The sequence below is a fragment of the Bombus flavifrons genome, chromosome 6, assembly GCF_040668555.2.
Source record: "Bombus flavifrons isolate JBK064 chromosome 6, iyBomFlav1_principal, whole genome shotgun sequence".
In the NCBI taxonomy this organism is placed as follows: Eukaryota; Metazoa; Arthropoda; class Insecta; order Hymenoptera; family Apidae; genus Bombus; species Bombus flavifrons.
In genome coordinates, this window is record NC_138447.1 from 11,698,207 (window position 1) to 11,725,678 (window position 27,472).

General features: G+C 43.4%; 1 protein-coding gene across 3 annotated transcripts in view; it reads left to right on the plus strand.

Moving 5' to 3' along the window:
- Positions 1–27,472, plus strand: part of LOC138180910 (irregular chiasm C-roughest protein) — a 176,803-nt gene that overhangs the window by 92,425 nt on the left and 56,906 nt on the right. The gene's annotated exons all lie outside the window — the stretch shown is intronic.

Genomic DNA, 27,472 nt, shown 5'->3' on the forward strand with positions numbered 1-27,472 from the left:
ATGACAAATCCTCTTCTTCGTCCAGCGCCGGTGTATCTTCGTAGCTTCACCTTTTCCTTTGCATGAATTTGCAATTTTTCCAGCCAGAAACCACTCCGATTCCTCTGAAGCGAACGAGAAAGCAAACAAGCTTCCGTTTCACAGTTTCATCCTGATGCTCCCGAGACCGCGGTGATTTCTCAGAAACGTTATTTTCTACTGCGAAAGTGGAGCGCGACGTGGCTGTTTCTGACGATAAATCGACGCTCAAAGAGCCGCTCAAGAGCCTGAAAACATCCGGTTCGCCGACGTGGCGTCCGCGTCCGATTCAAATCGGCGGTAGCGGCCTCGAAAAACGATTAAAATTCATTGTAGCTGTGAATCGAAATTCCAGCGCGGTTCATGACTTCGATCCGTATAATTAAATGCTCGTCGCGTTGCGCGTACTTTTTCAGAGCCGTGTGAAAGTCGAGCATGTGCGTGCAATCCCTCCACGTTCTTGCAAAGCTGTGCAATATAAGCGCGATGCTTGCCGAGCTTTAATCGCGAGTAAATCGCGTTTCCTCGATGCGCGTCTTCGTTACTGCGAAAATTAAGGTGTTTGTAGGTTAATTTTCATGACTCGGCTCTAACTACTTGGCTTGAGATTTAATTAACGAATATATGACTCAGCGTCTATTTAATTTTGGAAAATTTGGTTGAGAACGATCTGGCATTCTTGCAGAATATAGTAGAATAATATTACATTGCGTAGAGCGAAAGAAATTACAATTTTGATCGACTGCATTGTACAAATTAAAATCGAGTTGTATAGTAGAAATATTCATTTCCTTGTTACGGAAATATTAAGGATAGATAACAAGCTATACATTTAGATATAGATATCTATAAGTATATTGTACAAATTATTCTTAAATTCCACTAAAGTCTTCGTAAGTATGTTAGGAATACGTAGAAATAAATTATAACGTGAGAAAATCCCTAATTTTATTCAGCGTGATATACAATATCTTAAAACAGTCGGAAATAAATATACAAAACATCAAATGGTTGTTGGCATTTCCAGGTAATCTCGTTCCCCTTTCTCAAAATTTAAAAGAATGGAATACCCGCAATTTACTTATATCCTGAGATTTCAATCACGCGCGAGAACTTTATTCCGTGTGGTTAAACAATTAGCTGGAGAACGAAAAACAAGGAACCAAAGCAATCGTTCGTATCCGTTTCGAGGTAACGGGATTAGTCGTGTTAGATAAGGAAATATTTAACTACGAGAAACACGTAGAACTCCGGAACTCCAGAACTGTTACTATAGAATATTATCTCGAAGACGGACTTAGAGTATTATCTTAAAGCTTTACAAATGGCTGTGAACGTAGACAGCGGCTGTTACAACAGAGAGAAACGCTTCTCTCCTTCGTCGACACGGTTCAATAAAAATGGCAAACCCGCTAACCGGTGCGGCGATACGCGGAGAGCAAAAATCACGCTCGTCACCGGATATCTTTACGGTCTCCATCTGGCCGCGAGGAGCTTTCGCGCGCGTCTTTACGACCGCCGCGAACGATGCTATCCGTTTTCGCCGGTACGCGATATCGCCAGCGTCGGCGCCGCGAATACGATCGCGTGTTACCGGGAGCCGCTTTCTTCGAGACGAAGGAACGAGCTCTCCGCGCTGCTTCACCAGCTAGCCGGTCTTTACTCCAGACGCGTTTTAAAGGCGCGCGAACAACGTGCGAAATGCATCGCGACCTGTGTTCATTCGACGTGTTAATTTTCTTCGTATATCTCCCAGCGACGCTTCGATAACATCGTAAAAGACTTTACGGTGTTGTCGCGGTAAAGGGGTGATGTATCATTCAGCGATTTCTCGGTGATAAAAGTTTCCAGACAAGTTGGAAGTTCGGCGACTTTATGAAAGTCGCTTAAATTATCGGTTTAAACGCTACAACTGTATTATGTAAATGCACATTAACATTGATGGACAAATGAAAATTAAAAATTGTTGTTGATGGAGGGGCAGATAAAGTGAGATTATAAAATCGAAGGGGCAGTAAAGCTTACGTATTTCGGAAATTGGCACAGAGATTTGGGAGATATATGTATATGCGAAGAAGGAGATAAGGAATCCTGTAAACCTTGTGCGGAATTGTGTGCTATCGATTTAGAATTGTTTCTTCTTTTATAATGTACATATTCTAATAAATCGTATATAACCTACAAATTTAGAAAGCGGATATTGCGCCATTTATAGAAGTTTATATACACTTGGTTTCAAATACAATTTCGTATCGTTTAATAATAATTTCATGTAGTTGCAAAAATTGGATATCTACTATGAAAATGGAATGCAGAGAACTTAATAAAGGAACGCTTCATTTTAAAATAAAATGTGCACTTATATTTATTGTATGAAACATACATATCGTAAGGAAATTTGCTAGATCAGAATAAAATTTTCTACCTGAGATTCAAGATGTTTCCATAAATAATTGTAGTTATCATCTCATATATGTAATTATTTAAAACTCCGGATGCGTCTAGGTTATTTTCTGCCACCGATGAATAATTCAACTAATTGGTACTAATTAGTACTAGATAATTTAAACGTACAGAAATATACAGAGTACCCAGGCTAAAGTTCTCGTTGTAATCTTCAATGCGTGTAAAAGATCTTTACTTAAGTTCCATTTATTTAATTGCTACTAAAAATATGAAAACTCGGCAATCTAATTACATCTGTCTTGTTAAATGTAATTTACTTTTGTAAAATTACATTCTTCCTTTCTTTTCTATGAAACTTGTTCCTGTCCGCCACAAGTATGCTAGTCCAGTATAGACTGTTTCTACTGACGGACGTTTGCTAGAAATCGTAAAGCTGCAGAACGGTAGTAATCTGAAAACAGTGAGCATCCATAATCTCGGTTAAGGGGTAGTTATTAAACGCGAGATACAACTCGCGAGTTGCCTTTTCCACCATCCGGATCCCATGAAGCATTGAACGTTGAACCGCGATAGAACGCGAAGCTTTTAATAACAGCGATCATCGAGGAACGGATGTACAAGTGTTGTTTGGAGGAATTTTTAACGAGCAGCGAAACCGGAGTCTGTCGCTGGAAATTTATAGTCTGATCGTTTATTAATACCGAGGAAGATTTCCCCAGGCTGTGATCATTGTTTATGCAAAAGACGGCCACAGAATGTGAGCGCGGCTGCGGCTGTCTTGTTGGTGCACGGAGGCTGCAGGCGTTTCGAGGCCCAATTAACGGCGTGTCATGCGGTCTGCAAACGAGTTTTCGTCGGCGGAGAAGCGTCAAAAGGTGGCCGGCTTGCCCGTTCAACCCTATAACATAGTTACGCGTTAATTGCGAAAACCGCTTGAAACGGGATAAGAATTAACATGCGAGCAGCAGCCGCTATCCTCGCGAATTTGAATCAATGCTGATCGTACCGCGTGTTTCCACTTTGCTGTTGATTCTACGGTCCGTTTGGAGAATGTATTTCGTAGGATTTGACGGGGTTGGTTAATTCTCCTTCAAAGGGATAAGTTGAAAATCTATTTTGTATATAGAATGTCCCGGGGTTTCACAGCTTTTCGTCAATATTTTCTATGACGTATAATGAAGCAAAAACGTTATACGAACATGCGCCGTTTCAAGCTTTATGAAAAAGTTACAATAAAAAAGAAAAGAAGAACAAAGTGCATAGAGAACATTACTTTGGCCTGCAATATCGTTTCCAATTTCGCGTCATTGGACTTTTATGTATGTATAACTTTCAAAAAGAGATATATTTCGAACGAAAATGACACAAACGATGGAAACTTTAAAACGGTTTACCAACAGCTAATAATTACGTTGATTATGCACATATTGTTGTTTCGCAGTATAGTAACTGGACGTCTATTATCGTTCCCTCTGCATTATATACCTTCGTTACAACTTTTTGACGAAGCTTCAAATGACCCACGTTTATACAATTTACTTGACTATACCCATAAAATACATGTACAAAGTTTTGCCATTAAACTTTGGACACTCTATATATATTATAAAACCTTCCATCCGAATGCTTGATTATAAAGTAGTTTGTACATCCTCTTGATTGGTTTTCTGCACGTTTGAGGTTTATAAATCGCATCCCGGTATTCCACGTTTTTATTGGAAAAGAATCGCTCCACTTGAGAATCCAATTCACATCGCGTTCCAACGGACCCCGTAATAGACGTATTGTCGATCACGGAAGAAAATCGACGATACGCCGCTTTATGCCCCGCCGCGCCGCGCTGTCGGGAAACTCGAATGAATTAGCTGGATCCAAGCGAGAACCGGAGATATTCAACGAGTTTCCGTAAACCGTTTGAATGTGAATAGCCAGCGATGAACAAGCGAACGAGAGAACAAGCGAACTTCGACTTCGCCGCGGTCTTGTCTCAGTGAAAAATTAATATCTCCCGGGCGCGCGTCATCGTTTAAGCTACAAAACATTAATGGAAGACGTTTCGATGGAATTACGGAATAGAAAGACGGAGAAAGCTATTAAAATGAATTTATTGAAGGCATTTGGCCGACGTTCAGCTTTAAAACCAGTAATTCTGAGTCATTTATGGATGGTTCCGCAGTCGAGACAGTACGGACAGATTCGTCGCTACGGCGAATTATCTTTCGCCGACATACGTATTCGTAGGTGAATGACATTCTACTAGGCTGCCAGGGCATATTGGCAGCGAAACAATTTCTCGCCCCGAGGTCGTTAACCATCCCCACCGAAGCATAGTTTTTACGGCGACCGAGTGAAACCGAAGGCCAACGACGCCGACGATGATAGCGGTAGCGGCGGTTACACGACGAGGATGACGGTCGATCTGAAAGTACTCGCGTCCGCTAAAAGATTCATCGTTGAGAGGGAAATGGCGCGAAAAGAGAAGCGAGACGAGAGACTAGACGAGAATGAAAAAAGGAAGAGTAAGGTCTCGACGAGATTCAATCGTTCCCCCGGTCTGCAGGCAGCTTAATAGCAGACCGGTCACTCCGGCATCACCAAATACCTATATACACTTGTGTCTGTGTCAGAAAATGGTGAATTTCATTCAATATAATCTATTCTTCGATTTCTTTAAAATTGATTTGTCGCTTCATATAATCGGTAATTCCACTAATATGGCGCAAGACACACGATAGTAGACAGAGAACGTGTAAGGTTGAATGGCCTCTCCGCTTGCAAGCTATTCATTCTCTTCCAAGTCTTCCGCGTGTTTAATGTTGCATCGATATTCTCCAACGTCGGCTGAAGAATGGAAGCTAGCCCGTGTAACGTCTGCCAGGACGAGAATAAGTATTCCGCGTAACGATCCGGTTCGGGCTAATTCCGACCGCGATAACGAGAATAATGCTCGACAATGAAACTCGAAGTAGAGGCGGCCGTGTCACGGCATAATAATCATTCCAGGAGCAAGCCGTGGCTCAACGTCCACTTTCCCTGACCTGAAAACTTGCACAATTTTTTATACTCTGACAGAGAGTGCAGTCATTTTTCCTCGCCATGATGGCTAGACTACCAAATTAGACTATAGACGAGTAATCGTCTCGATTCTCGGAGGGTGCGCTGTTTACTCGCGTTACACGGCCACTGATATCGGCCCCGGATTGTCTAATGGGGTTCTAGACGACGCGGTGCGAGTACGACTATCTGCAATTCTCTTTTCCACCAAGCTTTAGCTACCGCCAACCCCTATGGGACACTCTCTCTTCAGTCGGTGGACAACGCTGCTGTTTTCCAAGCTGGTTAGGTTACTCGCGATAGATTGCGAAAAAGGACAGGTCTCGACATGTGTCTCGTCGTACGAGGGATTACCGGTGTATCGTTCCTGAACCGGGTAGTTTGCGGGGTTCTGCGGTTGTTCGGTGATCTATCGATCAGTGCACCAGCAGTAACGATACGTTTAGCGCTAAGAATATTCACAGTTTCTTTAATTCGTCGAATTAGGACGACAGACGAAGACATGTCACTTTTTTATCTACAGTGTTATATCATGCAAGACGTTCGAACGTCACATTGATTAATTTCATAAATTGAAAAGGAGGCTTACTTTCGCATTATAAATTTAACATTCTACAAACTTATATAGGTCAATATGAGATTAACTCTAACTTGGAAGAGAGCGTGTTCCAAATTTATGATCTCCAATCTGTTCTCCGATATTAGAACACCAGTGATAAATTTGAAGGATTTCTTGATTTTGTCTTTCAGCCTGGATATTTCGCTTGGATACATTCAAGTTCAACGAACCATAGTTCCGTGTAGTTCGCTTAAGCAATCAAGCAAGTTCCGTAGCCGGGCTGCTTACATTCGAATCGACTGTCGTGGGTCATTGTTGACAGAGATACAACTCTGCCGTGGTAATCATCGTAGTTTGCACGAGCATGCAGCTGTGATGACTAGTTGCGCTGCAGTCAACCTCTCGAATCCCACCGAATCGTCTCGAAGCAGAGATTTCGTGCGGTTATAGGCGAAATGTGTGGCTAAACGCGTCATCGTGGCGAAATCAAGGGAATTCCGATCGTCGATTGCTCGTTTGGTAACTCGTAATCCACGCTTCAACTGCCAAGTATGCTAATTGACCGAAAAAAAGCACGTAACAATGGGGGAGAGGGAAAAAGAAAAAGGAACGAACGTAGAATCAAGGAAAATGGAAAACGATGGTGCGTTTCATCTCGAGAAAAGGCGTACAGATAGGCAGCCGCAATGCGTCGAATAATGCACCGATGAGGAAAAAAAAATAGGCGAAGAGAAAGAGGAAGAAGAGCGAATGTCACGCTCCACGAACTGCCAGCTCTTTTTACTCGTTGCACGCGAATGCATTCCTGTCAAGCATACCGCACGCGTGTGTATTATGTGTTCGAATAAATTTGAATACGAATGAGAGTACGATGAAAAAGAACAGGGGCGGTCGGAGGGGCAAAGAGAGAAAGCAGGGCGCGGTGGTCAAGGTAGAAAGGGAAGAGAAATGATAAAGAGGAACGGAGAAAGAGCGAAAGATAGCAGGGGTGGAAAAAAAAAAAAAATACGAGAGGATCGAGTGGTTGTTTCTCTCTAGATCCGGAGAGTCACTATCGCTGCCGAGGGGAAAATTAAAATAAATCGCGGTTCGCTTGGAAATCGACGGTCGAAATCGACAGCTGCCAATTAATCGACCGACTGTATCCTTTCGTTCTCGAGCTGTGTTGCCCGGATTTTATCTTTTAATTGGCGGGGGACATTGGCCTCGGCCGGATTAGCCGTTACTCTCCAGACTTTGAAAGATCAATAAAGCCTGCTGCGCTCGTGGTACACTCGAAACCTCGCTATCTTCCAGCTACGGCAATGCTCGACTTCGTGCAAGATTGCGTCCAGCGTACGTCAATATTTTTCTGTGTCACGAAAACCTGGTGGGTAGAAGGGAGAGAAAGCAAGGGGTTGCAGCGGGAAAAGAGAAAATACGGGAATGAAGGATGCATAGTCACCGAAACCCGGGAATCACCGACATCGTCTCCTCTTTCCATACGAATTTACGCAACAATTCGCTCGTGTTGTTCGTCGTTTCTCGACCGAATGCCACGCGGCGCTTGTCTCTGCTCGTTGACACGAGAACGTCACTTTAGAAATCAGCGTCGGATTCATCTAAATTTTCTCCGTTCGATGGTTATTTTTAATCACGAAGCATTTAATCATTCGATCATTGAAACGTCTTTTCAATCGAAATATTTTATCGTTTGGCATTAAACCGTGGCACATATTTTCTACAAACGGTAGACATCGTTTCAAAAATCGACGTATGATAACGCGCTGATTAAAAGCCCGTCCCAGCTCGAGGAGGCTAGTGAACTGTCAAAAGGGGTAATTGCTCGCGGTGGAAAGGACGAAAAATGGTCGCATTTAAATGCCAAAGCGAGGAGTGATAAATTAATCGACGCCGGACAGCGAGTTAATTGTTCCCTTCAGCGGTAACAAATGGGAATGCAGAGGGTATTATCGTTAGGCTGGGAAAAATATCACCGGATAAAACCGTGCAGTCGGCTTATAGAGATATATATTTAATTAGCGGCAACGTGCCGCCTCGATCCGCTGCCAGAGAGAGGGGTTCGTTCCTTTCTTACCGCAGGCCCTTTTGTTTCACCGTTATTCCATATAACACGCACACAACGATATACCACGATACGGGATATCGCCAGAACTACGAGGGTGAAACCACCATATTGTGAACGTGCGTGAAGGGTATACCTGAACACGCTGTTTCCATTTCGTTCGACAAAATAGACCGTCCCCTCTCGCTAACGCGACAATGTACTGTACTACCAATTGGAGACCTCTGCGCTATTCTTCACGCATAAACGTGCGCTCAGAGATACACTGGGGTGAATTTATGGATTGATATCTTCGTGATAGTCTCGAGTGCTACGCCTCTCGAATGTCGCAACCGTGTCAGAAAGTTTATGTTTTCGTGGGTTCCTCCCTATTCTTCCTACTACAAATGGATTGTCGATACTACATTTACTGGGGTTCGTTTTATTGCGAGATATATAACGTTTTCGTTAATATATTTTTTATAGAGATTCTGATTTATTAGTAAATAGATTCGCAGTCACGCATTTTTCAAAATGTGCTTCATGTTTAAGGAGTGTAGTATCGTAAATATAATATTATAATGACGATTTATTTACGATGAATGGATTGTACAGATGTTGATTAATCGCTATAACGTATTATGGTCTAGACAACGCAATTGTTATTTTGTAACTCTCGTTTTTTGTAACTCTGGCAATACTCTCACTTCTTGATTTGCACTCTCTGAGTCCTCAAAATTGTACTGCGCGCCCTTCGATCATGTTTGTCTTCTCTCGGAGACGTCGCCCTACTATGCTCGGGTCACGCCACCGTTCATTCCTATGATCGCGTATGCACCTTCCTTGTGTATGTGAAAAAAAAACGGACCGAAGGCGAATCGACGTTTCTTGAACTATACGCTAGTCGTTACATTGTATGCATTTCGCCGGTCCTATACGACGATCTGTCTGCGGCACTGCATTATACTATCCCGAGAATCTCGAACTTAAATATATGATGGACCAAGTGTATGCCCCCCCCCTTTTTGATATTACAGGAGATACACGGAAAGTAATTAGTCGTCTGATCTTGTCTAGATTTCTATACTCGTATCCCTTCTGACTTCACCGAACTTGATTTACTTCGAAGATCAGTCATGATTGGTAACTGATTCATAGCTGGCGCGCGTTGCGCTCTCTCCTAATTAAGCCGCAAGCCTTAGCCGCGATTTGCATACATGCATAAGCACGTGCGTGTGCACAGCCTGCATAATCTCCAAGTTCGGAAGATTCTCGACGTGCCTTCGAAGGAACTGCCTATGAAGATGGTGGTACGTGCGTCGCAACAATCTATGTGCATTAATGTGGAATCACGTGTTAGATAGGTGCTTGATATACATATGAGTCGTTCACAGGGCAAAGTGGTCGACTTGTTGGAACTATCCAAATTTTAGTAGCAAAACGCTTGATCGTTTGATGAGTCCTTTATATGATCTTATCGATTTTCTTTACCTTTTGTTTGGTGGAATCAACTAATTTGACAAATAAGCGATTCGTATGAAATTGCTGGCGAAAGTATACGAACAATTGTCGAGTAAATATGACGTCTTAATGATTCTCTTAATCTATTATATTAATAAGCCTAAATTTTTAAATGCGTATATAAAACATACAATATAATATATCGATAAGTATCCAAAAATATTTCCATAAGCCATTGTATAGAGAATGTTTGTGTTAGTATATTAATAGCATTTTATATATAATAGCAAAGAGTAATTCAAAGAATTCGCAAGGCTGGTATAATTGATTGGCTATAAAATTCTGTATGAACCGTTTCGAGAGCATATAGAATTATCCTTAGAGTTAGTACCGTTTCATTATCGAATATTCCATTTCAAGAACAATTCGACAGCAATTGTTTGATAGATCGATAAAGTTTTATACGTTCTCCTTTGTTACCAAACATAGCACTTTTCGTTTTATTTTATATTTAACGAATGAAAATCTATTCGCAACCAAACTCTGACAGCTTCTACGGTTGCAACGTTCGAGATGAACAACAGAACGCTCGGCGCCACGTACGATTTGGCCGGGAAAGGGACTTGTTCCAGACGAAAACGGGAATCCCTGAGGGATCGATGCAAGGAATGCATAGGAGGAGCCGCCAGCACGGGTCACCAGCGACACAGGAAGTCGGTGAACGATCGTCGAACAAAATCACGGTGCGCGCAGCGATGCAGAAAACTCCGGGGCTCGTCCGTAGCGAACGCAGACACATTGTGGTCGAGGAAAGATCCGGTCCGTGGAGCTCGTGCGTTATAACTTTTTTGGGACAAGCATCGATGAGAACGAAAAGAACGGTGCCAGTATCCGGGGTCAACATTTTCGAATCCGTGCCAGATTTCCGCGGTCGCGTTAGTCACGTATACAGCGAATTAATCGGGTTACACGAATTCTCGGAACCGTACAACCAGAGTCGATCCAGGAAATCTCCAACCCCCTGTTCCACTTTTGTAGGAGATAAATTATTTGATCGTCGCGACGGGTTTAATGGATCGTCGAAATTTTTCGTCTCGATAAGCCCTGAGCGATTTCCCGCTTGTAATTTCCTCGAAGAAGAAGGGCAATCGAAATTTTCGAACGGTGTAATTCCGCGGAGCAACGATCCCAAGGAACGTTCATATGTCCGGCTGCCGATGGTATTACTCGTGGACAAAACGCCGAGGAATTCAGTTCCTTTTCTTGCTGGAATTGAATAAATGAATCAGAACGATGCCCACGGTAACTGGTCGAGATATTACTTCGTTAGGTGATCGTTGCCTGTACTCGCTAGTTCTTGCAACTGATTTCGCGAAGTAAGACTTTGCGGTTGTATGTAACATGTACAAATATTCCGTACAAACGAAGAAGCACTACTATACCGAAATTCGGGTACGCGAAGTTAAAATATCGAAACGTATTGAAATTGCACGTTGTACGTTGTAGAATGTATATAACTATGCAGACGTACGAAACTGATATGGTAAAGTACGCTCGGTCAAGTGTAGCTAGAGTTGGGAATCGTCAGAGCGGAATCGCTATGTATATCGCGTTTCTCGCAACAAGGGAACGTTGAAACACACGCGGATATCGGGAACGAAAATAAAAATGCATTAGAGACATATATCTCCCGCTGAAGGAAACATGTTCTTTAAACGGGCGAGTCTGAGGATCGCGGTGGAAGACAAAGCTTGAAAAGGAGAACGCGGCGGATTTCTGAAAAGAATCCATATACCGGTTTTATTCCGGAAAGCCGCAATGAGCTCACGTCCCATCGATTTCTATGGTACACTATACACAAAGACTACTGTTCTGTTTGTACGTAGTCCTTCCTCTTCTGGTGGAACTATTTTCTACCTTGGAATCTCTCCCGACCACGACTCTTCGTCTATTCGCAAGTGTACTGTACGAAACATCGTGCGGACTGATTTCGACCAGTCGATAGAGGTGGTCGAAATTAGAAAATACCGACACGCCTCGAGTGGAAACAATTATTTCGCTCCAAAGTCTCATGAAGTACGTGCGATGACTGAAGAAACATGGCATTGCCGCCACCCGTCTGGACTAAATAGATCTCTTATTGTTTTCTATTTCGCACACGGCTCTCTCTTTCTTCCTCTCTCCTCCCCTCTCTCTCTCTCTCTTTTTCTCTTTCTCTCCGCTCTTTATTCGTCTCTTCTGTAACGTTCAGAGCGCGCTAAAATATTTACAAATTCCTTAGACGAAACTTCTGAAAGAGAATAGGAAGAAAAGAGAGGAATACGATGCAGATGGTGAAGAGGAGGTGACTTTCGTATATCCTTCGTTGGTCCGTGCATCAAGTTGCTTCTCAGTTGCCAGGGTTAACAGAAACAAAGAGCTTACGAATTTCTTGCGACTATGGCCCTTGTTCAGCTTTGCAAACAAGTCTGACTTGTTTCTCGAACCGCGTGTTATTTGCCGTACGTTCCTTCTGTTTGCGGATAAATATTGAACCGTGTGCCCTATCCGATGACCGGTTGCTAGGACGAAACATGTGACTTCCTTACCATGAATACAAGTAACCACGTAGGATTTCAATAAACGAGCGGGCAAGCTCCCCGGTGATGTTGAGAAGAGATAGCGTGAGCCGGCACGCGGTCGGTTCCCGTGAAATATATCGAAACCCCCTCGTGGGTTTTAATGGCAATCTTAAATATACGACCTTCATGCGAACTTCTCTTTTTCACGTGGTTATGTAACGGAGACCCGGCTAACCCGGCCCCGGTTGGGTTTATTTTAATAGGAGAGCCCTGCAAAGTTGAAACTTTCATCGATAACATTGCCTGTTCCAACGGACGGTTATAAAGTAGTTAAGTCCCGCTCGTGTGATTTATGGACGACACAGCAAATCTCATTTCGCCTCTCCTTTTTTTCTTTCGCTTTTCTTTCTCTTTCTCCCCCCCTCCCTTTTTCTATCTTTTATTTCCCATTTATTCTTTTTACTTTTGCCTTGCCGTTTTCCTTTCGCTTTTTACTTCCATTCTCGCACACCGATATCAGGCAATACGCACGGGAGAAGTTAGCGAGCAACGCTCCGTTGGGAGCTTAATTTGGTATCGAGGATAGATTATCAATCATTAAACAATTTTCCCTGGCAAGCGCGTGAAATCATAGACGAATACCTCGACGGAACAGGAACCCATTAATCTTCGACCGGTCGCGCCAAATAAAAACGTTTCGGTGCATTCTTTCCGCGCCGCAGCGGGCTACGCGAGTATCCACGCCAACGTGGCTGTCGTTTATCGCGTTTTCTAATAGAATCTGTGAATACCGGAAGAACTTACGATCTCTATGATGCCGCAGGATGGAGAGTCTTCTTTTTGTTTGAAATCTCTGAGTGAAAATTAGTTTTAGTACCACTTGAGGCACAATCAATAGTCAGTTGGTGAATTATTTCGTGTCAGCGTGATAGCACGTTGCAAAACGGTCGTCGACTTCGGTTAACCGGAAATACGCGTGGTTATTTCTATTTGGAATAATGGGAAGCTGGTCGTCGATACTTTCAAATAAAAGATCAATGACATTCGAAACGTCCAGTCCTTAACAAACTATACTTTATAAATTCCAAAACAAATGTATTATATTCGTAGATGTTGAACAATTAAACTCGCATATATAAAAGAAAAGTTTCACCTTGCATTGAATATATTATTAAAACTTCAAAGATTCATATAATTGATGCGATCAGTCTGACATTTCATATATTACGATCTATTAACCGTGTTTAATAATATAGAATAATACTTTATTCCTATTTCTTTAAATACATAATTTGAATTTCTAGTCTCTTTGCTTCATAATAAATTACTAAGTATTAATTTGCCATTAATTATTTAATCCGATTGTTTCAAATACTGTTGTCAAATACAAATGAGCTCTTTATCTCTAATCTTTTTCAAATTTAATATCAGAATATTTGCGAATGATAGTATACGCCTACGTAATGCTTACTGTGCCGGACCGAATTAGCTGCAAGTGGAAAGAAAGATGACTGGAGTTTACAGTGGAAACGGACGGCGCGTTGTCAGACACAGTTAGACGCGGTCGACGGAGGATCGCGCTATTCTTGGAAATACACGATCGCCGGAACGCGTTCAAGCACATGTACGTCGTCGCCATAATTCGTTCAACACCTTTTGTCCAATTTTATACGATGTAATTGAAAAGAATGAGGAAAGAAGATCGCGTCCGCGTAATACGTAAAATGTACACCTAGTGGTATTGAATAATGTTCAATGCAATTGACACTCGAGTAGTCGCGTAATAAGATCTCATTAAAGCGTGTACGACGCTTTCAACTCAAACCGGAAACATTTCACGCTCCGTTTCTTCCGTTTCTTCATCTTTTGCCGGTTCGTTCAAACGAAGATTGCATTCATCCAAACCAATGAGATCATTATTTCTGGGAATCAATCGAATAATTTTCTTTTTTCCGCCTTGAATAAAACGTTTGACAAGAATATGCACGATTTTGCGGTTCAGAGGGTCGCTGCATAAAGACGCGCGGAATACATTTTATCGCGGTCGTTCCTCTTTCGCGACGTTTTCCTTTTTCTTTCATTCGTTAAAGGCACGCTTCCTTCCTGTTCGTAGGTTTCGTAGTAATTTTCTGGTAACCTTTCGATTCTCAATGTTTCCGCCATGATTTATTCATAACGATGCCAAGCATCACCAAAAGTTACGTGATACGTTAAATATTTGTAAATATTCATTGTAACCGGTTGAGATTTTTGCATGCTTCCTATGTGGGTGTAGCCGTATCGCATTTGTTAGTCGACCATTGAGAAAACCAAGTTATCGCCGAACATCAAAGCCACTGCGAGACACGGAAGGCACACGACCACGAGGATCAATTAAATATTCAACGACGTCTACTTCAGTCTCGTGACCCAGTAACGTGATGCCGATGTGCGGTGATGCGATACCGTGCAACAGTATATGTTGCTTATTGTGCTTTTCTCTTTCCAAATCGAGACAATGATCAGCAAATGTATACGCGGCTCGTATTTACCTTCTTTTTTTCCACGAATACCGACGCTTCGCTAAGACCAGGCTTATTTTTAATTATCCCGGTTGGCGGAACGAGTGGATAAAGAGAAAGAGAGAGGGGGAAAACGCGAGGAGAGATAAAACGGAAGAGGAGGCAGTCGGCGTAAAAAGAAGGGGAGAAACGTCAAGTAGCGAGGGAAAACGGACACCATACGCGCGGCCCGTCATAATCTTCCAAATATCTACGAATTACGGTTTTTAATTCGGCCTTACCGATTATGTCGACAGATACCGCCGCGTGTCTGCTTAAATTTTTATTCTCGTTCCTGGGAAGGCTTCTTCCCAACATCGTGTGTGACGCGATTCCGTCGTGATCGTACTCCGAAAACAAGTATTATTCATGGCCTGTCTTCCACGAGTTCCCTTGCATCCTTCTTTAGTCACGGAAACAAAGAGAAGACAATGGAAAGCACGCGAAAATTGGAGCAGTGCTCCATCGAAATCGCGGAAATTGTCGCGTCGCTTGCCCGACGCTCTTCGAATTTTCCGACGACAATTTTCGGCATTCAGGTAACGGTTGGAGAAGTCGACTTCTCAAGAAATTTCCCAGAGAAAATTCCCGGTTAGTTAGATATTTTAAACGAGACGGAGCGAATGTATCCCATTCAACCTTTGTAGATTGTAAACAGCATAATAATGACCATTCTTATTAACATCCGGAATGGAACGGGGAATTTGGCGAAAACTTGCCAGGATTCGCGAAGCAGCTCGCGGAAGCAGTCTAATTAGCAATGCTAACGAAAGTTGGCGAAATAACGGAGGCCGAAATCCATATCGAATTAAGTGGTGTTGGATAGGCGAACACGTCATCAGTGCTACGGCACGATACTCGAGACATGGTTGAAATGTCCGAAACGCCACGATATACTCTTCCTTCTTCGTCCTTTCCACGTTTCTATCATGTTCTTTTCACCATCCTCTTCTTTACCTTCTCTTTCTCGTGCTTCGTTACGAACGAACGCGACGTTAGCTGCCGGAAGGAACAAGAAATTAATAGCAGTGGCTGCTAAGCAAAATTGTGCGCGGTATTACCTTCTTTAAAAGGTGCGCTGATTAAGAGCACCCTCGACCTACTTAACTCTTTTTCCAGAATAAAATAATCGTGAAATTAAACTCGCGATGACTGAAGCTATTTGAAAGTTAAATCCGCGTCGTGATGAGCTAGAAGGGCAATCGTGTAACGTAACTAAATGTTCCTCCTGCTCTTCTTAACCTCTCCCATTTACCTACCTTTTGCCACCTTTCGGACAGTTTCTCTCCCTTTTCTGTCGAGTTTCATTCAAGCGTGCGAAGTGCTTTTTACGATACTGCTAGTCGCGTCTAAGACGGCCATACCAACCGCGAAGTAAAACGCAACGAAAACAAAGTTTCTACGACGTCGTTGAGTGCTCGTACCGCGTTATTGTTCGCATAAATAAATACCATATATATATATATATATATATAATAGAAGTGCCTAGCCATCTTCGATAATGGAAGTCTATTTATGTCGCGTTTCTTCTACGACCATCCTGTCATAGGGCAATTCTTTCGCTTCGTTGCATCTACATTTTTTGTCCCTTCCTTGCTCTTCGGACGACGTGTTAATCTATTACCGGGTCGGCAAAATTAGCCATACTGTGAAAGCTTCTTCGTCGTTCAATTATTTTCAGTCGAGAGAAAAACGTTCATTCATAATCCATTTAATTTTATCGTGCACGTGTATCCGCTTCGTAATCGATTCAAAGAGAGTAGCTCGGCGTTACGGCCGTCGCAGAAACCAACCATTCCGATTAATTAGCCGCTAAGGCAAATCCTTAACAAGTTTTAACCGAGAAATCCTTTTTAATCACCGCATCGAATATCGTTACTCGACGGGGATTAGCAGTCGTGACTCAACGAGACGACATTGCGACGCGAACGATGGCGCCGTGGCACCTCGACAAATTGAGAATCTTCGCGAAGCTAGCCAATGAAGCGTGCTCTCGCGAACCACTTGTCCGCGCGAAACGGATTATCGATACTTGGTTTACTTCACTTGCGCGACCTAACGATGTTATTGTACGATCAATCGTTTGTTTGAACAGTGGCGATGCTGACGCGGTTCAAAATCACTCTCTGCTCTGCCCTATCGTTCCGTGATCCTTCGTCCTTCACCTAGTTCGCATGGGCTGCTCGGTTCGTTATCGAGCTCGTTAAATATCTTGGAAAACCGCTGAACTCGCGGATCGATCGAACGCTCGCGACACTCGAGGCGAACGTGTTACCGGAGACAAGTCGATTTGTTCGATGCCGAGAAAATGAAATGGAATGAAGAGAACGATGCGTTAATTTTGCAGGCACCTGCGCTTGATTAAGTAACACCGATCGATTTCGTCTCCTTCCAGGGATATCCTGGGACTGATCATAGAGTATATATAATCACCTTCGACTATTTGCAAAACGGTCCATTAAGTATGGCGTCACGTCTGGAATTTAGTCGGATGAAACCGCAGCCACCCCTCGAGCGGTAAGCCCGAACGTTATTCTCTTCGCAGACACTTAAGTCATCCGCAATAAAGAATTTTCTCGTTCCAAGGGTACGCCCTCGTAGTTTGTTTCAACCTTTCATCATTGCAATCCGACGTAAGAAGCTTACGTCGACGAGAGGTGAATTGCTACGCGTATGTACTTCTGTCTTGTAACGTATACAATTGTTGCTAGTAATCGTTGCTATGTTAGCATTCGCTGCGCAAACCATTATGTACGAATTAATTACGATCCGAGGCTCGTAATTAATAGAGAATCAATGGAATTAGTTGGTATTGCAGTGGCTATGATAGCTTCGAGTCGATCGAAATGTCAGTTCGAAAGGACATCGAGTCCGAAGCTGGAACGTTGGTTAATCGGCTTGGCTAAGAGCGTCGACACGCCTCGCTTAGGACGGGAGAACAATGAGAAACGCTATAGGCGACGACGATCCACGATGGTAACCGGAAAGCTTTACGGGATAACCGATTCATTCCGGCGGTCGTTTTCGAAGTTAAAATAATTTGCGACGTAAATGGAAGCGCACGCCCGCGTGGATCATAATGGAATAACGAAGCGCTGTTCTATGATAATGGAGTGTAAGGTAGTAGAAATGGGTAGCGTAGCCGTCGTAACGAGCGGCACACAGTCGTTTAAGCAGCGAGCAAAATAACGCTGGACGCGCAATAACTTTATTCCGCGCAGAAGTATTTCATATTTCCGCCGGTGGATAAGATGAAGCGCGCGCGGACCCGCCACCGTTGCTCTTCTACCTCTTTTTACAGGGCGCCGCGTTAAATTTTCATCCCGCTAAAAGAATTACTCGCGACGAGACGTTGCTCTGTTCCTACTCATCCTTGCGTTTATTAAAATCACAGAAAGACGGTGTAATTACCCCGAGACAGCTTTCTCCGGCTATACAAAAACGGAAACCGAGACAGATTTTTCGTTTCTTCCATTCTACGTATTTCTACGTTTTACCTTTTCTTCGCTCAATATATATATATATATATATATATATATATATATATAATATGCAAGCATATACATACATGCATACCAGTTATATACCTACATATACCATACATATACGTATGCATGTGAACGTATAGATACGTATTTGGCATACAGTAGTTTCGCATGAATCATTGTCCTGGCGGGTGACGCAACGCGCACCGGTAATAGACAATCCCCATTTTTCCGGGCTTTTTCCCAAATTCGCGGCAGACGCGCGCGACGCGAACAACCTAGAATAGGTTGCGTGCTCGCAGCGGGGGTCAAGCGACGACGAGACGCGTCTGACCGTTTTTTCGGCGAGGAAATTTATACACCCGCCGCGAACCGAGGTGGCAGCGCGCGACTGTAATGAGGAAATATCGTTTCACGATATCGATCCACGCGGCGAAAGGTCAACCCTAGAAGGGGTTGCCGGCTGACAAACCCTCCGTCACAGAGGCGCACACGTACACGGGCCGGCGAGCACACGCGCGGCCATGCGCCCCTGCCACCTATCTACATACTTACACGCCGCGCCGCGGCGTATCATACACTCTGATACGAGCATTGCGTCTCTTACGGATATTTTGATTCTCGTAATGAGACGGCCTCCTGCGAGTGATTAACACGAAAGCTCGCGGTAACAGGTACTCGATCGAAGGACCGTGTTCTACGTGTCACGTTCTTTTTCTTTCTTCCGTCTCTTTCTCCGCCCCTTCTCTCTTTCGCTGTTCGCGCCAGGCGATGCCACCATTTAAATATGAATTAACCGATCGATCGACAACTACGACGCCACGTATATATACGTACTCGGCTTTCGGCTGGAAGAGAATTTCGCGTATACACCGATCGTGGCGCTATAAAAATTCAAGGGGATAGCCCAACGAATGTCTGGAACGTCGGTAGAGTTTTTCATCGAATATTCGACGAAATCCACGATTATACCGTGATACAAGAGCAAAATACGCGCGGCCGCTAGAAAGTTCGCCACGTTCGACCGTTATCGCGCTATTTTCACGTAGAAATGATCTACTCGTTGAAACTGCAAACCGCTCCATCACCGACACTGTCGTCTTCCATCGTATATGCTATATACGAAAGCTTCTCTCTCTTAAGTATCCGACTATCGTTCCCTCCGCGAAATGATCATTCCATCACGGCGCAAATATTGAATTTACATGGTCGTCTCGTTTCTGCATTGCAGATGTATACGCTCTAGGGATGTGAACCGCGGCCTCGTACATATGTACCATATGCATGTACTGGGACACGTAGAGAGAGAGAGAGAGAGAGAGAGAGAGAGAGAGAGAGAGAGAGAGAGATGGATGCGAATACGGAGATAGATGGTAGGGGGTACTGTAGCGGTGTTTACTGCCTCTTTGCGACCAAGTCTCGCGGTCTCGTTGTATCAACTCGTGTCTAATGAAATCTGACTCACGGAACGAATGCCCCTCCCTTCCCCTCACCTTCTGTCTCGCTACGATTTAATTCCGCTCTCGAGTACCATCGCAAACCGACGACCGTTCTTTAAGCAGCCTTGATTGCAACATTAACAATATTTATCGTCGTATCGCGTAACTATCTACCCTTTGACAGCGTCTCAGTAACGGCACTGGTTTACGCGTTCATAATTTACATCCACGTGGTTCGCCATCGTATCTGCCCGAATTACGAAGTTGAAGCAATATTTCGACAGTTTCGTTCGCCAACATACTTGTAAACCTTTTGTACTTGCCGCTTCTCGTATCAATCATATTAATTAATTAGCAACAGCGGGAACGAGAGAATTAATCAATTGGATTAATAGGTTGTAGTTCAACGAGGGAAGCTGTTTCGTACGCCTAACGATCCAGCTTGCAGGAATCGAGCCAGATATCTAGGTCACCGACAGGTTCCTTTCCTCTCCGTTGAATATTCGAAAATTGCTGCCGCCTCCTATAATTTGGAATATTAAACTCGGAAAACGAGAAGTCTAGCGACGGCTTGAATAACCTCCATTAGTCAGCCATTCTGCCGCGCGACCGTTCCACTTACAACCATGGGAAATCTTCCTATCGATACCGTTATATCTTTCCACGTATGACGCGTATACGCTCGTACACATGCACGTTCCCTTTTATTTCTTTCCTAAATACTACTGGAAAAACAATGAGAAACGTCCTCGTCTAGAGAATAGAGAACGGAGTGACGAAGAGGAAGCGAAAGAGAGTCGACGCTGCGTTCTCTTGAACGATCGATATCCGCTTCGCGAGTTCACGATCTTAAATCACCGGGCGCAGCTTGAGCCCGGACAAGCAAGGATTCCCTCATTGTGAGGCAGCCAGCGTACTGTCACGGTGCATAACTTCGATATTATATGTGTCCTGGGTGTGCGCGCGGCTTTCCCCAGTCTCCTGTAACTCGGTTCGTCCCGTCGAATCACGACGTCCAAGAAAAGGATACGACGCGACCCGACGGTGGAACGGTTAGCGGTCGAAGGATGTTTTCTGGTGCATAAAGGGAACACGTAACGCGCTTAAGCCCCCCAACATACGCGTGGAATGGAGCACGGAATCCGTCTGTCCATTGTCCCGTGTCCCACGGAATGTCTTGTCAGGTGTCTCCTTCCGAACTGGAGAACCCCTTCTCTCTTTCTCTCTCTTTCTCTGTAGAAAACGATTCCACCAGATAAAATAGGGATCACTGTGTCTCCTAAGCTTAATTCTTCTTACTTCGTGATTCACTTACGATGTAAGTAAGCTCACGTTGAAGTTAAAACGGGATATCTTTAACTTGTTTGTCAAATCTTACGCTTAACTTCTTCTTTCGTCGCGAAATTGGAAATTAATAGGGACAGATTAATTTCAGTGAGGTTCTGATGCTTGCGAATGATGCTCTCATGGAAAAGATGAGGTCGATTTGTGTAATTTTCTGACTTTTGTGACATTTGGTGGCCATGAAATAGTTGAAGAAGAGAGACTCGAATATGTAAGTCTTCGGAGAATAAGTGAAAAATCCACCTGTATAGCTTTAGTCGTTGCGTTAGTTTAATTCAATTAATATTAATCTGCGGAATTAATGTTATCAATATCTTTTAAACATTCAAGGAGGTGAAAACAACACATATTCAATCCCAAAATTGAATGAGAAAATTTTGAAAGCTTCGATGAATAGATAGAGAAATATAACTTATCAGGTTTTCACCTGTAGTCTTCAAATATTTTTTATAGAAATAAAACATCAGATGAGAAGATAAAACATATAACTATTATGTTCAAAAGATTGATAATCTAAAAATGACAAATTAACTCGTCTTTAATTGGTAATAGGTTAAAGGACTGTTTAAAGTCAGTATGTGTTTTAAAGGATGGTTTGCTTTTTTACTTGCAAAAGTTTGTAACTCGAGCATCTTGTTCCTTGCGTATTTTCTGTTAGCTTGTGTCGCTTTTTCTAACGGAGTTACCACAACGTCGTGAATAGCGTACGTGACATTTACACAAACCGGCCAGCAGCTTCTTTACGGTGCACCTGTATGTTTCCAAGGGTCACAGGGTAATTGTTGAAAGGCCAACTTAAAGCTGTCGATCGCCGACAAAGCGGTGCCGTACACACGACACACCTAGCTTCGTATCTTCCAATGAACCGTGGTATCGAGTTATAAGCTATAGCGCCGAGCCATGTTAAAAGCTATCGTTAAAAAGGGAATTCGAGCGAGATTCGGTGTACGATGGATCGTCACTGGAACGACGTTATTAGAATGAGAGTGTTGAAAGAAAGAAAGGTCAATAAAAAGAACACGATCGTTATATCTGAGGAACGTAAACCTTGCCCTATTTCGATCTGAATTGTCTCTCTTAAATGGGAAGGATAGAAATCAAAAAATTATTAACAAGGCCAATATCATAGACATATAAAATCAGAATCATCGAGTTCGTAATATGAGTTGCAAACGTTAAAGGAATTATAATGACCGCAAATGGAATTTTATAGTTGGAAGAATTAAATATAACCGCAATTACAACTTACTCCTTTGGCATGATTTTAATTCGTGACACGATTAGATGTCGATTAAAGTCGAACTCCGATGCATAACGGAGCATTTGCTAATTTTAAACATTAGCTTTAATAAAATAACATTATAATTAAGTTAATACACACGGTTAATAAGTATCAACGTCATGTTATAATTACAACATCCATTTACGTCTATACTACGTGTACGTAGTAAAGTGAATGTCCAGTGAATTATGGGTTATGATAGTGTGCAGCATTTCACGCCCTTCTCCTCTGCTCAGCTTTCCCTGCAGGGTGTAGACGCGTTCCGTGTATAACGTGTATGACGTGTTCCGGTATCATCTGTAATGGAAACAGAGTTATCGAAGGCTAAAACTTTCGATGTTTATGGATTCCGTAAAAATAGTAGTTCGCAGCCGAACTGGTGTCGGATCTCACCCACGTTAGTACAACAGTCGTCGCTTAAATAAACAACGAAACCGGGCCGCTGCTTGTGAACCGCGTAACAGCCGCGAGCGTCAAGGTACCGCGCTACTTCCGGTGCGGTTGCAGCGCGCGTTACAGACAGTGGAAAATAGTCGAGCGCGATGTTAATTAAAACGAGATCGAACGGAACCAAGGGAACTCCCTGGAGGAGGCCGGCGAACTCTGCAACGCCTGCGTCCTTTTTACGGAATCGAGGGCTTGGCCAGAAACAGCGGAAACCGCAACAGCTCTCGATACCTCGTGCTCGTTCCGAGCTCTATGACTTTGTCGGTCGTTCGAGATTGTGCCTCGAGTTTTCGCGTACGAAGCCCCTGGTTGTATCGGCATTTCTCGTATACGCATCCACACACACACACACATACACACACACACACACAAACTTATATATGTACACACTGTTGCACAGAGACGCGCGTCAATTTGGCATTGTGGTGTCCGTATGCAACGGCGGACCACACACAGCCAATGTTGATTGTTGTGTGAGCACACAATGCGTCCCCGTTGTAACAGTCAGCCGCATCTAGCCCGACCAGACTGCGTACGGGCAGGCTTGACAGTTTTCGTTGCACCATGAATACTGATACGGGCAAACATGGTCCGGGAAAACGGTTACGCGATAATAAATCAATTTTCCGGTGACACGTGCGCCTTGGGAGCCGAATTGGAAAAAACAATCGTGGCGCAACGTGGTAACGCACGAAATGACTGGGACCGCTGTAAGAACATCGAGTTCGAAGGGGACCTTTCGTAAAATCCCTGGTATGACCTAGTTTTATCCCCTATGTGCTTTTTGCTGCATCAGTCAAAAATCTCCCAGTTAATAGATATTTAATCGGGATCCGTCGAACCGATTATAGATTATCGCTGGAAGGAGGAGCCTGGTAGCTCGATAAAAATGATATATTTCAGCCGGTTCTCGAAGCTGAGGGTTTTTCGCGCGTCAGCTGGTCGTTGGCGAGGAACTCCGTTGCTCGTGGAATCCGCCTGAACGGCTATGCTGCAAAGTTAAGAAAGTACTAATGGCTTCGTTAATGCCGTGCAATCGGTCGGAGAACGGAGCTCGAATTTTCAGCTCTTCACCGCAAAAGCGTCTGCTTTTAATATCTGCCAGTCTGCTTGTAGATGCGATTTTATGGTCGTAGATGACGCGTTATTTCGAGTTCGATCAAAAATTAGGCGACACCCGGGGATTGGCCCAGAAACGTTTGACGACGAATAGAGAAAAAGCGAGAGATCACCAAACGGCACGTTCCGATTGTAACGGGCTGTATGGTCGGGCAAATTTATTCATCGGATTATTCAAATTGAAAGCCGTACACGCCAGAGGTATTGCGGTTTCGTAGTTATCGGCGTTTGGCGTGCCAAGGCTGAAGCGAAACTGAAGGGAGAGGTAGCCGAGGATACATCATCGTGGACGACCAACAATTTCATCCCTTTCGAAGGGGATGATGAGTAGCGCGTAGGCGAAATTAAGAGGATCTGGTGTTCGACCCACGCAAACGAGAACATTTTTCGGATTGTCAGTGGAAATGATTGGACTCTTGTAATAAAAAGCAACGAACGGTGAGAACGAGTGCGCTGTATCTCTTTCATAAATGATATAGTTTAGAAGGGGGAATTGTAGCTTGAATTTATGAAGACTAAAATAAACAAATGGCCAAGTATTTGTCAACTGAACAATAAAAATGAGCGTGATATATCCTTTGCAGAATATGAACTTTAGCGTGAGATATCGTAGTTTAAGTTCGTAATAATCAATAGATAAGATAAGCAAATTGTCAAACAGTTATACAATTTTGCAATTTAAAATGTGCTATCATAGCTGAAATTCGTAAACAACAGTGGTTAAAATAAGCAAATTATCAAATATGTTTCAATTGCTACGGCTATTTCCGTGCATGACATAGTCGTTATTCGTAGCCACTTACTGTTTTAAATTCGTCCAGATTATAGAGTTCAACAACCTGTCGTAATATTAGATTTCTCATATCTTCCCGCCTATTTCTTTTTTTCGTGACACATTTGGTTAAAATAACGTTCACCCGATTTTATTAGAAAATGATCGTACACTGTATTTAATTTACCTCGTGGCAACCGCTGCAATCGCTAGCCGGGGACCCATAGTTTTAGATGAGTTCCAAAACACTAATATCAGTAGCACACGAAGTTCCCAGATGATCAACCATATTGCCGGTAACGGTGACCAAACATGCCTTAACTTTACCGATCAAACGACAATCGTAGTCGTTAGCTGACGATACTTAAAAACGCAACACAGCATGTCGCGTTAACAAATTTCGTCCGGTAACAAACTGATCGACAATAACCGTATTCCATTTAGCCAGCTCAGATCAGATTACTATACAAGATAAAAAAAAAAAATAAACGAAAATCGGTTACGATTGATCGTATCATCGTTTATAGAGCTATGAAACGAGAGTAGGTGGAGTCAAGCATCAAAATCGACCGCTTTGTGTGTATCGTTTCCAGCAGGCTCTGTCGATCCTCACGAATATCGAACAGCAGCCCGATTGCGAAGCGCGTGTACACATCAATCGGACGTTTCCAGAAACGACGACCCGTGGGACTCGTATCTTTGATTCTGGGTCATGCGATGACAAATTGATCAGAGACGCACTGTCTCTGTTCGACGACTCGAGGACGGCTACGACCGTGTTTCCAGTGACCCGGTCGGGTTTGTGCACGACTTCGATTTTCAGCTGTCAAACGCAGTCGCTGTACCGCGTCGCCTGGCTATACGTCGACGTGGATTTTTCCATGCGGAAAAACGCGTCACCATTATCGAGACACGATGAGATTACACAATTTCCGTAGCGAGAATGTCATTCTTCGGCGTGTTTCACGATGACTACTTGATTACGAACCTCTAGATGAACCTTTTTACAGGGAAATACGAAGGGAAAAAGGGATGGAAAAGTCGCGCGAGACAGGGTAGACTCGTCAAAATTTCGATGACAATGGGCAAGCAACCACGCGACAAACGAGTGCGTTTGTTCAACGGCGAGCGTCATCCCTGCGGCACGCTGATAATTGCCGCGGCATTCAGGTGTAATTGTTCGGATGAACAGCGGCCAATTAATTATCACGAGGCACCGACCGGGCCGCGCCGTTTTATCGGCGGCGCATGATCTACGAATACATGGTGGTTGGCAGGAATATCTATACTCAGGGACGTGTTAGCGTATGTAATAACCAAGTGGTATATACGTGGCTAGGAAAAGCAAGAGACCGATCGAACACGTGCCCTGCAATCGCACGAAATTTTAACGCGGGCCAACGATATAAAGCAAAGGGGACGTGCGAACGAATCCCATCTCGATAACAAACGGATAGACGCGTGCCGGCGCCACTTGGTTCTACGATCTACAGTCATCGACGGATTATATTCCGATAAAATTGAAATCCGTACTTGACTTTTATAAACTCCCGCCATGATGTATCGTATTATCTTCGTTACCTGTCTCGTCGAAACTTTTAATTACCTTACAGGCGACCGTTGCGTAACAGAGTAACGAATGTGTCTCATTTGTTTAATTCCCTTTATCATTATGCCGCATATTTTCCTTGTTTCTCTTACATCTCACGGGTACGTGCATCGGGAATTTTCGTTAACTATTCGTCGAAACGCTTGTTTACCGAGCTCGGCGCGATTATGCCAAAATTCCCGAACGTATAATGAACGATCGTATCGAAATTCGGGATCGCGGCGGCTGGTATAATGGTTAAAAATCGTTGATTTGCGAACCATCGTTTCGTAGGTTGGGATATCGATGTAACGGAGCGGGATAAAAAGTACTGATCGCTGGACGATAAATAATCTGAAATTTTTGCCTCCGGTCCGATGATTATTTATCACGCCACAGAGGAGATGCAACGTTATCCTTGAATTATGATCTCTGACCGGTTGATGTTCGGTTTAGATTGAAATTAATTAAAAGTATTAAACGTGATTATAACGAATGAACAGGTAATCCGTGATCGAGCTTTGTTTTAACAAGCACTTTCGAATCGTAACTTCGTGCTCCGGTTAGAACGGGTTAGTACCGGTTTGAGGAAAAAAAAATTCCGCCGGCAATTAAAATTTGGAAAATGGAACGAAAAATGTTGCACGTTGATAACATTCTGTGTGACGGTGTTTGACGATAACATTGGAAAGACGAACGTTCGAAATGGTAAAACGTGGTATTTCTAAATTAAATATCAGACAACGGTTAACCGACTGTCAGCCGGAATTCAATTTTTATCAATTTTAATATGAACGAAAAATCGAATGATTCTCTGTTATTGTTGTATTCCGTTAATGGACTGTTTCGTAATTCGCCCACAGGCTGATTCGCGACCGACCGTGACGCGATTATTTTCACTGTGAAAATAGGAGGAAAATAATTGGAGGAAAATATCGCGGAATTTATTAAAATCCCACTTTAACCTCAAACTTTTTTACTTTCCGCGGATTGAAACGTAGACTCGGTTATGAGATCGGTATTTCTCTCGCCTTTTTCCTATTTTCTTCTTATTTCTTTAAAACTCCTCGACAAGACTGCGAGAGGTTTCGTTCGGGTAAGGTGACTGTTTCGTGTGATATTTTCATTTCCCACGGCGCTAGACGGGAATAGGTTGGTAAAACGAGAGAAACATCGGCGAACGCGTTAAAGTGGCGCTTATCGATTCAAGCCGCAAAGCCGCAGCCGATCCAGGCATTTGTCAACGACGACAGGAAACGTGGCCCACATAGGACGCGTCGCGTTACCCGGACACATTTCAAAGTTCCGTGGTGCGTACAGAGTCGAGGCAGCTTGCAGGGGCAAACAGCAACG